This window comes from Lycium barbarum, chromosome 9, assembly GCF_019175385.1.
Source record: "Lycium barbarum isolate Lr01 chromosome 9, ASM1917538v2, whole genome shotgun sequence".
Classification (NCBI taxonomy): domain Eukaryota; kingdom Viridiplantae; phylum Streptophyta; class Magnoliopsida; order Solanales; family Solanaceae; genus Lycium; species Lycium barbarum.
This window is the reverse complement of record NC_083345.1, coordinates 32964528-32973953: the sequence shown is the minus strand read 5'-3', so window position 1 is coordinate 32973953 and position 9426 is coordinate 32964528. Positions and strand designations below refer to the sequence as shown.

The 9426-nt window shown below is 35.3% G+C and overlaps 2 pseudogenes; both read left to right on the top strand.

Moving 5' to 3' along the window:
* The first annotated feature begins 215 nt into the window (after positions 1-215).
* On the top strand, positions 216-5953 carry LOC132611842 (glutamate dehydrogenase A-like; annotated as a pseudogene).
* Positions 5954-6638: 685 nt separating this feature from the next.
* Positions 6639-8278, top strand: LOC132610030 (light-harvesting complex-like protein 3 isotype 2, chloroplastic; annotated as a pseudogene).
* Positions 8279-9426: the final 1148 nt, after the last annotated feature.

Here is a 9426-nt window from a genome sequence, read left to right as displayed (position 1 = left end):
TTCACTTGATAAAAAATCAGAGATTTCATGATTGCACCAAATACATTGATATTAGATTCCATTTTATTCGTGATGTTGTTGAACAAGACACAGTTAAGGTCTTGAAGGTTAACACAAAGGACAACACATCAGATATGTTGACCAAGGTGGTTCCTCTTGTCAAGTTCAGTCATTGTATGAATTTGGCAAGAGATCGCATCAACTGATACATCAGGATGGAGAACGGCAGGGCAAGGTAGAGCTACTAGTATGTACACGGTTTCGGTTAATGTCTCTTATTTCCTAAACGGAGTTAGCTCACGTAGGCTTAGAGACATTGGACTGAATGACTTTCATATGGAAGCTCGAAATTCATCTCAAGGTGGAGATTGTGAAGTTGAGAAGATATTCAAGTCAATTCCTACTCAAAAGAGGAAAGAAATAAAAGAAAAACTTGTTTTTTCTTTATTGGTTTTCGAGTGTGATCAGGATTTAGATCATTTCTAGGAAAGGATTAGATCTAGTAGTATAAATACATGCTAGCCAGGATTTATTAAGGACAGAACATAGAATCTAAGAGTATTCAATCTTGTAACTTACTTTCTCCCTTGATATTAATAAAAGTGCCGGCCGTTCTTCGTAGACTAGGATCACATCGATCCTAACCACATTAATTACTGTGTTTTTATCATTTTCATGCTAACACTTAACGCACAGGATTGAGGCATATTACATATTGTTCTTGTTGCTAGTTTGTACTTCATGGCTGGAAGACTGCTCCCGCCTCTAAAAGGTGGTAAGAGGGTTGTTGTAGAAACTGTAGGTGGTGATAAAGTTCGATTACACCCTTATTCTACTAACTTTTAGCTTTCATTCAAAAAAAATCTTTGATCGACCATTAATTGTATATGATGAGATAACTCATGGTGATGGAGGTTTGCATATAAGGAATTGTAGTGTCATTAGGCCTCTCCCACTGTTGTTGCTGGCAACAGAGATTATTGTGGCTCCTGGAAATGAAGACAATGATAATGGTGAAAGTGATTACCAAGATACTGATGAAGACAATGGCGAGGAAGATAATACTAAAGCGGATCCGTCAGATGCCGATCAAGGAGAGAAAATTGTGTCTTCTCCTGATAATACAGTTAAGGTCATTGTTAATAGGTGGATTCATTTCGAGTCAACAACACTTGATGTTGCTCAAATTTACTGTCTACGAGGGATATTAGCTAAAGCCATTTTAATTAAGGTAATATCTTCTATTCTACATTGTTTTAAAGAGAAAACCTCCTGCATCAAATTAACAAACACTGAGTTTGATTTACCGATGTCGGACCAAACTAAGAAGTTTGGTATTTGGTATCTACTTTCAATTACCAAAATCAAACTTTGAAAATACCGAACTTAATCTCAAATGCCTGATTGAGTTGAAATTTGATCCGACCCGCTCACTTGCCAACACTAGCATGCTTACTTTTTTTTTTGAACCCCCTTAATGGATTTCCTGCCTCCGCCACTGGTGGTCACATGTTTGTTTTGCATTCCGAAGGGTTCGAGTGAGTTTTGAGCACCAAAAACGTGAAATGAACATACCATAGATTTTTTTTCTAGTGCAGCAGGGAAATGTATATCACGATCATGGGCATGACTGCGGCAATCGCATTGGGTTGTTGCAAGTGAGGCATCGTGATCGCACAAACAAACCCCGCGATCGCATAGGGTCCTGGCACAAGAGGCACTGCAATCGCTCAATAAGGCATGCATTCCCGCAAGAGGCCTGGACCAAAAGGGGCTACGGCCGCACTTGGGGCCTGCGTTCGCATAGGGAATGACCTGGGCATAGTAAAACATTTCATATTTGGGGTTTGAACCTCTTTGGGACTTCATCTAAGGGCAATTTTAAGAGGAGTTTTTGTCTACCATTGTGTAATTTCTTTTCTTGCATGATATTGGTTCATGTTCAAAGAGAATCTTAGCCATACTACTCTGGATGTTGGTTTTTGAGGGGAAGGTGAATTCTTGCGTACATGTGTTTCAGTAGGTGATAACCTTTCCATCTCGACTTATGAAGATCAAGATTTCTAGATAGTTTGGTTATTGATGCTAGGTTTTAGTGAAACCAAATGCAGTTAGAACTAATCATTTATTCGAATTCTAGTTTTGATAAGATTTACAAATATGCATATAGGCATTTGCTTTAAAAAATTCATGATATCAATAACCTCATGTGATGCAAGTCCTCCACCATCAATCAAGCAAGTCTCTTGCATTTCAATATGAAACGCAAATCGGTGGTACTTATATATACATTTAGTAGGCGTTTGGACATGTGATTTCATGTCATGATTTCAAGTCATGAGATGAAATCAACATTTGGACATGCGATTTTATCTCATGAGATGAAATCCCAAATCAGCCAAAAAGACATGATTTGGGATTTCAAATCATGATTTCAAAATTTTTAAATGTAAAATTTGACCCACAAGTTTATATTTTGTAAAAAATAAAATAAAAAAATTGGTAGATATTTTTAACAATTACTACCACCAACCATTTCCTACCTCATTAACTTCTACCAAACGTTATTTATGTTCATACCATGTGGGAGGATTATACAAAAAAAAAGTAATTACATTACTATTCATGTTAAAATTTCATTTTTATTGAACTAAAGTTTAATCAATTGATGTTGTATTTTTTAGAAAGGTCTTCTAGTAGCGTATTAATTTTGTTATGAACTATGACTTGCTCATTTGATAAGATTGTATAAGAATTAGAAAAGTTTTGATAGTTTTTCACAACTTGTGGAGTTTTTCTGTCTATACGAAAAAATATAACTTAAGAAATTCAAATTGCATGTTTTGATTTCTATCTCGTGGTTTCAAATCATGTCTAAACGGCTCCTTAATCTTCATGGTTGTACTAGCCAACTTATAACAGTCTTTATTCTATACTGAGATGATATAAAAAATTTACAAGGTTGCCCTTGCTCAACTGATGACCTGGAAGACCTCTGTAGCCGACATTCCATATGGGGGAGCTAAAGGTGGAATTGGTTGTACCCCAAAATATTTAAGCGTGAGCAAGTTAGAGCGACTTACTCATGTTTTCACACAGAACATTCATGATCTCATTGAATTAATATTGATGCGCCTGCACCTGATTTGGGCACCAACACATTTTATTTGCAAGTTTGTCAAAATATTCTTCGTTTTGGAGCTTTAGAATAAGATGCAAATAAAAGTCTATATGATGCTTGATGTAACAGACTATGGCCTGGATTTTGGATGAGTATTCCAAATTTCATGCTCACTCACCTGCAATTGTGACTGGAAAACCAATTGTAAGTTTAGACTTCTCCCATATATATATATATGACTAGAACTGAAACAGGCTATTTATGAATCATCGCTTGCCACATTTTGTTTAGGATCTTGTATTGAAGCATGACTGATATGTAGAATATTGTGCTGATTTTGTTTCCTTTATTAGTGCATAACTAGCTGTATATTAGTGGTTATTTACAACTGTATATTAGCTTGTCATGTACAGCAATATACTCCTATAATTCAGGAGTTAATCTTGGTCTATCCATTGTATATAAAGTGCTTTGCACATAGAGAATAATATACAAGGCAGTAATATTCTTCTTGTCTCTTGAACATTTATCTTGGAGGGTCATTGGATAGAGAAGCTGCAACGGGCCGTGGTGTTGTCTATGCTACAGAAGCTTTGCTTGCTGAATATGGGAAGCATGTTAAGGATTTGACTTTTGCAATTCAGATTATTATGCAATTCGATTAGTCCTAGCACATTCCACGCCAGGCTATTCCACAATATTTGGTCATAACTATGTATTTAGATTCCTTAGGATTTGAAAATGTAGAAGCGTGGGCAGGAAAGCTTATTCATGAGAGAGGTGGAAAGGTAATTGCAGTGAGTGACGTAACTGGAGCCATCAAGAAGCCCAATGGACTCAATATACCGGCTTTGCTTAGTCATAAAGATAAAACAGGAAAGCTCATCGATTTCACTGGTGCAGCTGTAATTCTGATGAATTGCTAACACATGAATGTGATGTTCTCATCCCTTGTGCTTTGGGAGGAGTTTTAAACTGGTTCAGCTTTTATCTTGCTCTGAAATTTATAGTTTAATTCTTGGTTTCTGCTTTTGTATCGAGAGAATGAAGAAGTAAATATCAGCAATTGGTCACTCTTGTCAAGAAACAATGTTGAAATGATGCTGCAATATACATATCACATTAATGATTACATATGCAGTAGATTCTATACTAAAATATGCTTCCACTAACTGATTGTACAAGCATTTACTTGGATTTTATGTTACCTTTTGTTACAATTGGCAAAACCTAAGTTTTTTCTCTCTGTTCCAAAATTGTTTGGGCATATGCTGCAGCAAATAAAAACTTCTCCCTTTTTTATGAGATAATGGGAAAAAGAAGTTGCTGGTTTAGTTTCTTTCATATTCTGCCGTTATTACTTAGCCCTTTTGTGAACTAAATGTACCTAATTATAGCATCTTACTTGTCCTTGTATGTTCTGATCTTTTTGTTTGAAGCGAAAATGTTGATAACGTCATGGGCCAAATTCATTATAGAAGCAGCAAACCTTCCTACTCATCCAGATGCCGATGAGGTATCACCTTTTTTTTGGGACTTTAAGTATTTGGACTAGCATGATTATAGTTTCACACACAATTGCCTTCTGCAGATTTTATCAAAGAAAGGAGTAGTAATACTTCCGGACATCTATGCCAATGCTGGTGGTGTGACTGTCAGTTATTTTGAATGGGTTCAGTTAACTTTTGATAATTATGCCTCCCAGATACTTTTGTCATTACAACATAGAGCATCATGAAGGATTCATGAGTATTTTATGCAAAAATACATTGGGAGATGCAATAGTATAGTTAATTGGAAATCTTGCATCTTCATCAAGCCTGTCTTTGGGCCAGCTTGCACGCACCTCGACTAATTCCATGGGATACCTGCTACTAGAGGAAAATCCAGGATTTCAAGAGTACGAGTTCACCTTAGATTTTTTTTTTTTTTAAAAAAGGACACAAAAGTACATTTAGTAGGGTTCAATCCCACAACCTTAAGAGATTAAAGGTAGCACTTAGCCGGTGCTCCATGCGGTCTAGTTTGAGCATGTGTTCCTTTAGTTAATGTTAGATATATTTTACGGATTATATACATAATATACCGATTTTAGTCGGGTGACCGACCATGTGTTCACGTGACCCATTTTTTATACCTGGATTCGCCCCTGCCTGCTACCTCCCACTAATAACAGGTACCAGCTAACTTTCTCCACCAAAGCGTAGACAGATGGGAAGAAATCACCTATTGTTTTTCTCTCTACTAAGATTTGAACCTGATACCTCATAGTTCTTTTCTCTCGCTTCATTAATCACTAGGCCACACTTTTGTCGAGAAAATATTAATATATAGTTACTTAGTTCACCGACAACTTTAGACGAGTGTAAAATCTTGTAGATCAGATGGTTCTAGGTATATAGGTTGCTTGTTTTTCTACACTTTGGCCTCTAGAGTTTGGTTGGAGTGAAGAGTAAGGCTGTGTAAATGGAGGCATATTCAATTTTCTCAAACTCTAAGTCTCGCTTTAACTCGTGCAGAGTCGTGTACTTAGTCTCTGTTCTATTTTTATATATAAAAAAAGAAGAGATGTTATGACAGTTTGGAGTTTTTGTTCTCATTTCTTCTTTCATATGCGGAATATTCAAGATTTATGTGGGATGAAGAGAAGGTTAATAGGGAGCATAAGAAATACCTGACAAGCCTTCCATAATCTCAAGAGCATGTGTCATTCACACAATTGCAATCTTAGGATGGGTGCGCCCACATTGGGGTGAACCGTGTTGCACGCACCTCACAATTAAGAGTTTGGGAGGCATAATTGCACTTTATTCACAGCACAATGTACACATCCTGCAGCATATTATTGGCACCGTCTTCCTTTCAAGTACGAATCATAGAATGCTCTACAAACTGAAATGTATACTTGAGACATTTATCAGATAAAGAAAAAAATGAGCGGTCAATAGCTTCGGATTTATGTGTATTTCATTTGACAACTTGGAGCAAGTTGGCCCCTGTCACCATTCTTATTAGTTCAGGTGCTTAACCGTCCTTTATCTCATTTTTTTAGCATGAGGATTGCCTGTTATGGTGTAACTTATGCTAAGGGCATGTTGAATGTCTATTATTGCATTGGTTTATCTTTACTCTTATATCATAGGAGTAGCAGTTTTGAAATATCCCATCTGTTTTAATTTGTTTGAAGGTATTTTCTTATTAATCCGTTTAAAAAACAACAGCACATTTCTATAATTTGGAAACAAATAACTTTAAACTTCAAAGTCTTATAGTCATACAAATGTTATGATACGTTTACGACCATAAGTCTTAAAAGTCTCCACTCTTTCTTAAATGTCGTGCTGACAAAATTGTAACAAAGGGAGTACACACTACCTTTGATAATATCCTATCTGGTGCAATCAAATATGCCGTAATTGTTTGGACATACATGCTAAAAGCAGCAGGTTTCCAAATTTTTACTCCAAAATCATTGGGATTCAATGCCCCAAAAAATGAATATAACATGTAGTCTATTCCCTGCTCTCATTATATTCTTAAAAAAGTCACCAAAAGTGGAAGCAGATATTGTCAGGAAAATATGGGCTTCCATGCCTATGATATTGCAGAAAAAAGTTGCCGAAGTGGATAAGCTTTATTTATTTCAGCATGGGCCTTTGTGCCACTTATCTTATCACCATCTCATTGAAGAGGAGAAGAATAATTTGAGCCAAACCAAAGATTACTTACAATCATGGCTGCTTTTACCATTACTTCATTTACACACGCACCTTGCACCTCCCATCACTTCAACAAGAAACAATGGCCTCATCACGCCAAGTCCATGAAGATTACAAACGTTATGACTCCAAAAGTTGAAGGGCAAAAACATTTAAATGTTGTTGAAAGCAAAGACAGATCTAATTTGCGGATTGATGATAATGCAAAGCCCACAAAACAAGATGGTACAGGTTCATCAGAGTCTCAAGATCTAAGGTTTTCGGACGAGCGATGGAAAAATGGGACCTGGGATCTCAATATGTTTGTGAAAAATGGCAAAATGGACTGGGATAGTGTCATAGTAGCAGGTAAACAAAAAGAACAAATCTTTCAATTACTAAAGCTCAAAGATTTTTTTAAAGTGAATTAATTTGTTCGTTAATGATGTTGCAGAAGCAAAGAGGAGGAAATTTCTTGAACTGTTTCCAGAAGCAGCAACAAATCAAGAACCTGTGGTCTTTAGAAGTTCTGTCATACCATGGTGGGCTTGGATGATGCACTCTCACCTCCCTGAAGCTGAGCTACTAAATGGTTTGTATTTATAATCTTAAAAAATCATAGAAACTTATTTGAGATAAAATTTATCTAGGAAAAGTAAACAAAAGATTGCACTCCTTCTCAATTTATGTGACATAGTTTAATCCGTCAGGGAGTTAATTAATTTCAAAAAAGAACTTTTGAAACTTATGGTGTAAAATATGTCATAATATTTGTGTGGCTATAAAAACTTATCATCAAGAGTAAAATGAGAAATCTATAGTTTGATATTCCCAAACAGAGGCAGAGCTATAGCTTTGCGAACAATTGTTCGGAAGAACCCAGTAGTTTAGGCTCAAATTTTGTATTTGTGTTTGGAAATCCACTTGAAATGTATAAATAATTATTAAGAACTCAGTAAGCTATGGAAATATAGAACTGTTTTCCCAAAAGAGACTAATAAGAAAATAAGTTAATAAATTGGGACGGAAGGAACATTATTTATTACTAAGTTTGTGACTTTGCAGGAAGAGCTGCAATGGTGGGATTTTTCATGGCCTACCTAGTGGATGTTCTAACGGGTCTTGACGTGGTAGGCCAAATGGGGAATTTTTTGTGTAAAACTGCTCTCTTGGCAACAGTTGCTGGTGTAATTTTGTTTAGGAAAAGGACAGATTTTGACAACTTGAAGAAGCTAGCCGATGAAGCTACATTTTATGACAAGCAATGGCAAGCATCATGGCAAGATCAACCTTCAACTAATGGTGATTCGAAGCAACGAAGCAAGTGAATATTGTGATGGACTCTGGGAAAATTCTAAATGAGATTAGGTAGTTTTGGGAGGATAATTGACTCATTGTATCGTATTTGACAAACCAAGATGGCCTAGTTATATACAAGAAATATGCTATATTCAGACTATTTCAGATGTACCCTCAAACTTTGGAGCAGACGATACCAACTTACCATAACATATCAGTACTTACATGATTTAACATATAATGATTTGTCACATTTGTGGGAATTCACAAATCACAGGTGGAAGGATCAAAAGTGCACATTTTGAAGTAAGTGACTTTTGGTATTTGGAAAGTAAGTAAAAAATATTATTCTAAGAGCATTTATATATAATCTAGACAAACACAATGAGGTTGATGTGATTGGGAGAGGGTGGTGAGGGTTGGTGGGTTAGGGGCGGTGTATGTGAGGGCACGAGTGAGGACTGAGGGGTGGGTTTGAGAAGAGAGAATCAATGTAAAATATAACTTATGAAATTTGTTTTTCCTACTCTCAATATGAAAGTTGTTTTTTTGGATGTTAAGAAACTTAATTTTCTAAAGAACATATTTTTCCAAAATATTTTAATCAATCAAATATACAAAATTTGGAAAATATTATCTGCATATCAAACACACCCATACTTTTCCTATTTTGTCCTTTCTTTCAATTCAAAAACTAAGGGGCGAGCGTTAATAGTGATATAAATTTGCTACATTTCATAGGGGTATGCATACTTTTTCAAATACTGAATTATTCTATTAAAATAAAAAAAATTGACAGTTCGATTTTGATATTTGATAAGAATTTTTATAAATTTAGTATTCGGTAAGGTATTCGATATTTATAGAAAGTTTACCCAAGTGTCTTACTATACCAAAATACTTAATTATATGACAAAAATTTGACTAATTTCATATAAACTAATAGAAGCCCTAAAATCCTTTAGACGGAAAGGTTCTTGCCTTTACTACTCAATACTAAATACGTAATTATATATATAGTCATATGCAATACAAATTACTCAAACGCGCATGTCATTTTCGATCAAAACTAGACAATTTTGATTCATTTAGTAAGCACGCGCGAACCAAAATCAAACTTAAAATTACTGAATCATACAAAATTGATTCAATATAGTAATGGTAGAGCGTTTTCAAATATTAAAAAATTGTTATTATCGATTGAAATTTTCAATTATACCGGATTATGAACACCCCTAATATTTCTTAACATTATAGAAGTTAAAAAATGGTAAGAAATTTGTTCACGCTTTAAGTCACTTAAAGAGG